General features: G+C 45.7%; 1 protein-coding gene across 5 annotated transcripts in view; it reads right to left on the reverse strand.

The window, feature by feature from the left end:
* JSRP1 (junctional sarcoplasmic reticulum protein 1) overlaps positions 1–8,404 on the reverse strand; it is a 58,744-nt gene that overhangs the window by 26,672 nt on the left and 23,668 nt on the right. The window contains exon 1 of one of the 5 annotated variants that reach the window (XM_019557054.1): positions 5,223–5,286. The exons of 1 other annotated variant lie outside the window; for it this stretch is intronic. The gene's annotated coding sequence lies outside the window, so the exon portion shown is untranslated. Of the gene's footprint in view, positions 1–392; positions 946–5,218; positions 5,287–8,404 lie in introns of those variants that run through there. 3 more of the 5 variants (XM_019557057.1, XM_019557056.1, XM_019557055.1) reach the window with 3 other exon arrangements.

The raw sequence follows: 8,404 nt of genomic DNA on the forward strand, positions 1-8,404 counted from the left end.
TATAAACTCCTGCAAGACTATTTCAGGCTGGACATGAGGAAGAATTTCTTTACTGTCCGAGCCCCCAAGGTCTGGAATAGCCTGCCATTGGAGGTGGTTCAAGCACCTACTTTGAACACCTTCAAGAGAAATTTGGATGTTTATGTTGCTGGGATCCTATGACCCCAGCTGACTTCCTGCCCCTGGAGCAGGGGGCTGGACTCAATGATCTTCTGAGGTCCCTTCCAGCCCTAATGTCTATGAAATCTATGATTCCCTCGGCTGCAGGTTAGCTTGTGCGATAGGACACCTGTGAGAATGCATATAGCTCTTCCCCAACCTGTGACCAGCCACTTCTCTTCATCTTCTCTGCATACCAGCATCATCTCTCACCCTCAAGTTCCATTTCTCACCCGGTTTGATGCTCTGTGCTCTTTTGGCAACCCACTTACAGGACCCATGATGCCACAGGAGCAGCAGGGGTGCAGCATGCCTATAGTGGAGGGATGTTCAGGAATTAATTCTCTGCTGTGGCCTGCAAGGTCCAGACTCAGACAGGACCATGCCCTGGGAAGAGCTTTCAGTTGGGGATGAGAAAAACCCATCACAACTGAGAAGTGACTGGATCTCTAGGGTACACACAGAAGAAGTGACAATTGTCAACTCATCTGGCCACAGAAAGCAGTTTATAGCCATGACCAAACACAGGCACACAGCTACAGATAGTTTCAAAAGTGGCCGATGGAGTGAAAATCTGAATCCATGTTGCATGAAGGGTCAGATGAAGTTTCAACACCGAGCGTCTTCAGTAACTTCTGTCTGCGCTGCTAAGGGTAACTAGACCCAGGTCTGGTCTTGCTATTGCAACTCATCCTCAAGTGTCCCTCGAGGAGACCAGACAACTTCATCTTCACTGTATTTTAAGAAGCAAAGCCTGGTGCCTTGTCCTAGTGCAGCACAGCTCATTTTCCAGATGGGTGGTATCATGACTATTTATCTCCTCTTTGGGGAGCAGAGTGAAATCATGCCTGTTATGTGTACAACGGTGGTCTGGGATTTCCAGGCAGAAAGCTGCTAACTAGTGAAATGTGCCCTGAGATCAAGCAGGTAGGAGCACAGACATACAGGAAATAGCCGAGAGCCAGTGTTTGCCTATACGGGCAGCCAACTATAACTGAAGTCAGACGCCTGGTGGGTGCCATAGTAACAGCCATTTTAAAGTGATGATGGGATTAAAAAAAAAATCCTAACATGGCTGTATTTATGGGGCAGAGAAGTCGCAAAAGTAACTCTCCTTCGCTGAGCTTGATCCTCCTCACCTTAATTTCCACTGACTTTGTTGGAGTACTTGGCATCTTGCAGGTCCAGAAAAGCTGACTTATTTCTACCTGGAGTTCATTTAAGTTTCTACAGAAACTAATTAAGGGTATTCTTGCCTCAAGAACTGCTGTGGCAAGTGGAAGCATCCAAAAGGATGACCTGGACTCCCCGAGTTTGGCCCAGCACTCCCTCTACTTCCCTTCATGTGCCAGGCCTCCTGTTACAGCTCCCAAGATTAGCTCGATTAGAGGGGGCACTGTTTAATAGAGCTCCTAGAACCACGTTTCTTATTTTTGTGTTTCTTATTTTGAACCCTCTGGGTAGACATTGGACTCCGAAACATTACTGCCCCCAAGTGGGGCCTTAAAGATGCAAGCAAAGCCTATTGAGAGGGGCCCCCCATCTGAGACTGCAGGCCCCAAAATTAATGCTGTCAATTATTTTTGCTTGGGGCTGGTACAGGAGAAATGAAAATTTAAATGCAACTAGGGCTTTTTATTCCTGTTCAAATTAAAGGCAAAGAAAGACCCAAAAGACACCTCTCTCGCGTGTCTCCAAACCGCAAAACTGGCAAAAGTTTAATACAGAATTATTTATATTTAACAGAATTGAATGGCCCTTTATATCCCATCACTCTGTACAGTGCATTCTTCTTCTACCATCCTCAGTCCTGTTTAGATTAACACTCTGGTCTAGGGATTGTGTCGTACGTACTAAGTATTTGTTCAACATCTAGGAGCCTCAGATCTCAGCCATTTGGCCCCTACTGCATTAAAAACACTTAATTAAGGCTCCCTAATTGCTGAAGTTTTTAATACCAAAAGGCAAGAACATGTATTTATGAACAGTAAACCTCTCAGAGAGAGGTTGGAAGGAACAGTCTTTCCTTGGACTATGCAATCACATCACAACATTTTGAAATAAGCCTCTTTCAGGGTATAATAAATCCAAGCTGCCACATGGGAGCTAAATAACAGTCCCCATCTCTAACTAGTGTGGAACACAGCTACTATTTATTCCCATTTCTGATCCCTAGATTCTGCAGTGGTGGGTGCTGAAGAAGCACAAGGATTAGACAGATAACTTTCCCCTTTAATTTTGTAAACAGAGGACATCCCCTGCTAGGAAACTCATTGCTTCTGTTTTACCAGATTGTTTCTAGTTACCGGAGAAAGAAGCTGTGTGTTAGCCCAGCATGTAGTAAATAGGAGAAGGAGAGACCCCTTTTTAAAGCTAGCTTGTCCAACAGAACAGAATCAGGATTTTCCCCCCCCCCGTGTTTTTGCTCTTGAATTTCAAGGTGAATGATCTCATCAAATAACTTCCGTAGGTAAGTAAATAGCCTAGCCACCATGAGATTGAGAGGACAAGATTCAACTGATCACAACATGAGGCAGATTTGAGGTTTTGAACTGAGTAAGGTTGGAAATGTTGTGTGAGAATTTCCTTTAATGTCACTTGGGGGCAGGGTTTTGCTGAGCAGCTGCTCCATGGCAGGTCCAAAAAGTGAATAATTTTCCAAGGATAAAGATTAAAAGCCTAGATACCACACTGAAGGGCTCTGTGAATCCAATTAGATGGAGAGACGCATAGACTAGAATCAGTGTTTAAGGCTTTATGTGGAAGAAAGATGGAAGTGATGGGACACATGGGGCAATCAGACATGTGATCAGACACACACCACAGCAGATGTTTTGCACATGCAAATAGATGCATCAGCAAATTTTATGAATGCCTTCTGTGCAGCCCCTTTGAAAATGTGGCCCATCATAGCTAGGATTTTGATGTCATTTTTTTCCCCCCATTTCTGGGAACAGGACTGCCAGAAAACGTCTTGCCTAATGGATACCTGATTATACAGGTGAGAAGGATTGGCTTTGTATGCTCTCAGGTGTAAAAATCAGCTGACTGCAATAGAGCTGTTCCTAGTTTACAACAATTTTACAACCGTATGCAAGCTCAGAATCACCGCCCAGCTTTCCCGTAAGTTATTATGCCAAGGGTTTTTCATGAAAGTTTAACACTTACAAATTTGTCATGACTCATACTGTTAGAGAACTGAAACCAACTATACTGTAAAAACATCCAGATCCCAAACCCAGTGCATCAGTAGCTTATTTTAAAAGTAGTATGTTGTTTAGAAAATAGTGAAAGGGTTAAAAATGTCTACTTATGTCACTTAGGAATTCAGTGACAAAGCAGAATGACTGTGATTTACACACCCAGAGTGTAGGCCATAGAGATGCAAGAGAAAAAAGCACTTAGTAAGCTAGTAAGAGGTACAACATTTAGAGGCATCTGCCTTGCCATTAACTGCTTTTCTTTGCTACCCCCTCACTCCACTGTGTTTGCATTTACGTGACAAGTGTGTACCTGCTGAATTTTATTGGTTTATATTAAGAATTTCTGACCCCGTGGCCTGAAACTAGTAAGACTCTGATCATATCAACACAGCTGTAAATTCAGATTACCTCCAAAGAAGTCAGAGTTGCTTTGGATTGGCACCAGTGGCATGGGTATCAGAATCTGACCCCTTCTGAGATGGCAGAAAGCAGCACAGCAACCTCTGACTTTAGCACTGCTTGTTACCCTCTGTTTCTCACTGTAATTTGCCTTACACTTGACAGTACCTCTTGGGAAGAAAGGCTGAGAAAGTCATTAGGCTCTTAAGGGAGATTCAAACTGCAGAGGAAAACAGATTGAAAAGGCAAAAATGAGCCTCTGGGTGGAGAGAGAGAGAGAGAGTTATTCAAAAACCATCTCTCAAATGCACCTTTGCTAATGAGTGTAATCTCACATTACTGGCAAAACACTTGCTTGTCAGAGCAATCCAATCCGTCCCCAGCATGAAGTGGACCTGAACAGCACAGGCTGGACAAAACCACGTATCAGAAATGAAGAGTCATCAAGCAGCCTCTCATAGGCCTGAGAGTTAGGAGACCAAGGTTTGGCTCTGCCACACTCAGTTTGCAGGACAGTCACGTATCTGTTCTGTGTTCAGTTTCCATTTCCATAACTTAGGGAGAATACTACTAACGGTGCTTCATTAAGGTAAGAAGAAAACAGCTTTTAAGAGTGCTATGGAGTTGTCATCTTATGACAGTTATAATAATACTGCACAAGTACATTCCACCTGTAATAGGGTCCCATCCCAGGGGTGGCTGTGACAGCTCTCCAGCCCCTGTCACCTTTACTTTCTTTGTTAGGGCAATCTCCCATTTCTTTCCTGCCATACCTTGATGCAATTACGGCTTTAAAAAAAGGGGGGCTGCCCCAGGGCTCCCCAAGCAAGACCTCGTTCTCATGAACACAAGTGTCCATGCTCATCGCCTTAAGGGCTAATTTACATGGCCTCCTCATCTCCTCTTATAGTCGCATCCAAGCCTTGCAGGTGTTACCAATCATTGGGCATGTTAAGCCCCTCCATCCAATCCAGTCAATCCCTCATCCATTAGCCTTCAGCCCCAATGTCAACTCCAATCAATGTTGGCCCGTAAACCTGGAGCAGTCTCCAGCACTGTTGGGGCTTCCAGCCCTGGTGCCTTTAACCATCCCAGTCCCTCCTGGACTTGGGCCTCTGTACCTCAAACAATTTCAGACTATTTTGGGTTTAAGACTGCATCCTCTACCCCTCCTGGGCTCAGGCTTTTGTCTCTTGAACTATACCTACAACTCCTTCCCAGTCCCTCAAGGGCCCAGGTCTGCATTCTCTGCCTCTCCTGGGCCCATGCCTCATTACCTCCAACAGCTCCATGCCTCGCAGGCCATGGGCCCCCTGGCCCTGCTGGCTCTCACTCTTCAGCTGTGGCCCTTGTCCTTGGCCTTGGCCCCTATCCCTCAGGCCCTAGCTCCATTCCCGGCCAGTTGAGACCAACCTCCACTGTCCCTACAGTGTCAATCCCTGAACCACCAGTCTCACCTACCCCAACTCAGGTGTTAATCAGGAGCCTTGCTGCAGCCCTTCTACTCAGGAGCACCTCACTCCACAGTCTCCAGGATCAGATCACCTGCCCAGCTCAGGCCCTGGGTTTATATCCTGCAAGCCCAGCACCTTTTAGGTCACATGGTTTATCTAATTGCCCTCTGCCTCAACTGCAGCTTGCTTCTCCTGCAGCCTTTCCTTAAAGTAGCAGGAGCACCAACTCCCTGCTACACCACCCTCCCCAGTCAGTGAAAGATTTGTACAGTCCACCTTTCAAAGTCTCAAGCCACGTGGGGGGGCTTCCATTTCGTCTCTTGGGAGCACACACAATAGCTTAATACATTTCAGCGTCAGCAAGTTACAACTGATGCATAGCTCTAATTTCCCTTTCCTTAATTTGATGCCATGATTGGCATCCCTAGTTCCCTCTTCACTTCCCAACAGCCCCTTTTCCTTCTTGTCGTTCAGACAGCTTCAGACTGTGATCGTGGTGTGCTAAGCCAGGCTGGAACGTCTATGCTGACATTTGGAAGCGGATCCAGGGCCTCGATTGGGACAGGGATCACAGCAGATCTACCCAGCCTGCATTGCCACCTTTACATCTCTCTGAACAAAACAGCACTAGGGTTACGCACTAGCAACGCTGTTTCTCAACGCCCCTGCATCTTCCTTCGATGACAGTGGCCAATCAGCTATTGTTGCAGACAGCAGAAATTTCCTCTGCTTGGAAACAGAAAGGCAAAAAGATAACTGGGTACAGCCAGCTGAGCCAGCTGTAAAATACATTTTACACAGATCATGATCCACACCAGAGTGAAAATGGGGGAAAAGAAGCAGAGAGGAGCGAGGGAGGGCTGGGATCGACAGGAGTGATTCATTTGGGGAATAAAAGGGGTAGCTGAATCAGATCTAGGACAGTTGGAAGGACCGTGTCTCTCATTTACCAAGATCCCTTTGCACATGTCTAAGTACCTTAACAAGCATTTAATTGTAAGCAGCTAAGCAGACCAAATGGGAACTAAAATCATCACACTATCGTATCCCTTGGGTTTTTCTCTCACTCTCCTCATATGTTTAAGTACATTGTTGAGTCTGTGCCTGGAAAAGCAATGATGGAGAGAGAGATAAGGAGGAAAGCTGGACAGGATTGGGAATGGGGGAGGGTAAAAAGGCATTTGACGGAGGAGGGAGAAGAAAAGCAGAGTGAAGACATGCACCAAGGAATAAGGAAAGCTGTTGAGTACAATCAGTAGCTCAAGAAGAAAGGCAGGTTTTGAAAGAGCCAGAGAGAGGACAAAAGGAAAAATGAAACACCGAACACAGCAGAAAAATTAATCTAAGGGGAACAGGCACTGAAAAATCCTGAGGAAAGAGACTGATAAATTCAGAACAAAGAAAATATGGAGATGGGGGGGAGGAACCCACAGGACAATGAGTAAAATCACATGAGAATGATTTCATAGATACTGAAGTGTTACAAGAAAGTCCCAGAAAGCTCATCTGCTGTGTGGAGACAGCCAGAGGCAAGAGTGGGTGGGAGGATCTGCTTATACATGAGCATAGGATCCCACTGCTGTTATTCTTCAAACACCTGCTTTTATAGAAGTGGGGAGTGATTTGTGGTTGTAATAAAATCTATTCTCCAAATATTGATCTTAAAGGCTTGGCTAGTTTTTTTCAGATGATAAATTACTTATGTTACTCTGGCATCTTCCTTTCCAAGTATACTTGGTGTTAATTAAGCCTCAGGACCTGCCTGTGCAGGCTGTATTCTCACCCTTTCACAGAGAGGGAAACTGAAGCAGAGAGAGATGAACTGAAGTCAACTGGCCAGGGTCACAGGATTCCTCCAGCAGCTTCTATACCCCTTGCCTTTGCCTTGTCTATTCGTATTGTAAGAGACCGGGATTGCTTACTACGCTCTCCGTATTGTGTTCATCATAAAAAGGGCCATGCCTGGTTGGCCCATAGGAACCAAAATAGTAAACTTGATTAATAATAAGAGCTGGGATCAAATCCCTCTAAGGACACCCGCTTCTCCCATCTGCTCTTGTTTGTATCCAAAGGAGAATGGCACTGATGGTGCTGAAGAGCTGTGTTAGGTCTGGCGCCATATGAGAAAACTCTCCTTGCTGACGTTTAAATGGCTGACTCCGAAATGGTTTCTGATTTCACCCTGTTTTTCCAGGGACACTGGAAGGTGATGATCTGCACTTGAGTATGAGCCTGTAAGAGGCAGAAAACTGAAGCAGACCTCAACCCCTGCATATACATGAATACCTCCCTTTTTCCTTCCCCACCGCCTGCTCACCTCCTCTCCCAGCATATTTTGGAGCAGCTCAATTAAAGGGAAAAGTGGTAGCTAGAGTAATTTTCCATGGAAGCAGAGAACAATTGATCTCTGCCTGGTTTTTCATCGTCAAAATGCTTCCCTCCAGCAGTTTATGTTAATCTGCTACATACAAAAGCGACATGCAAGCACAGGCCAGTTCAGTCTTGCTCCACCCTCCGGTCCAAAGGAGTCTAGGTGCGGGAGACGGGGCGGTGGAGTGGATCGGTGAGGGGGGAGGGTATGCTAATATCATCACGTGGGGCTGGCTCCAGCTCCTGTTTCTCTGCATGTAAAGTATGCCTGAAACCAATAAATGTCTGAGTCATCATTATGCAGTCACAACACAGTCCTAGCACAGAGTCCAACATGCCTAGCCGCAGTTCTTTTTTTACAGGAAAACGTATATATGAGGTAGGTTGTTCCTGCCTTCTCTCTGGAAGAGGGGGCGTGTGAAGATGAGAGTGAATAAAATGCTGACCTGCAGCATGACCTCCCAAGGCAGCAGTGGCAGGCTTCCTTTATTACGGTTTCACATTTTCATTGCAGTAATGCCTGGAGGCTTTGGACAGGTCAGTTCTGTGCTATGCACAAGCCTTGCCCAAAGCTGCAGAAGCTATTGACAAACTACACAACACTATAGCAGCATGGGAAGTGCAGAAACTCAGTGCTGATGATTAGGGCTGTGCGACACTTCGGGTCGTGATTCGATTCAGAAGAGATTTGGCCCGATTCGGTGGCTGAATCTCCGAATCTGAATCGAATCAGGACTGATTTAAAGGTCCAAATTGATTCAATGCTCTCTGAATCTTTGGCAAAGATTCAGAGAGCTTTGATGATTCGGGCAGTCCCCA

Source organism: Crocodylus porosus, unplaced genomic scaffold (genome assembly GCF_001723895.1).
Source record: "Crocodylus porosus isolate Cpor-Errol unplaced genomic scaffold, CroPor_comp1, whole genome shotgun sequence".
In the NCBI taxonomy this organism is placed as follows: domain Eukaryota; kingdom Metazoa; phylum Chordata; order Crocodylia; family Crocodylidae; genus Crocodylus; species Crocodylus porosus.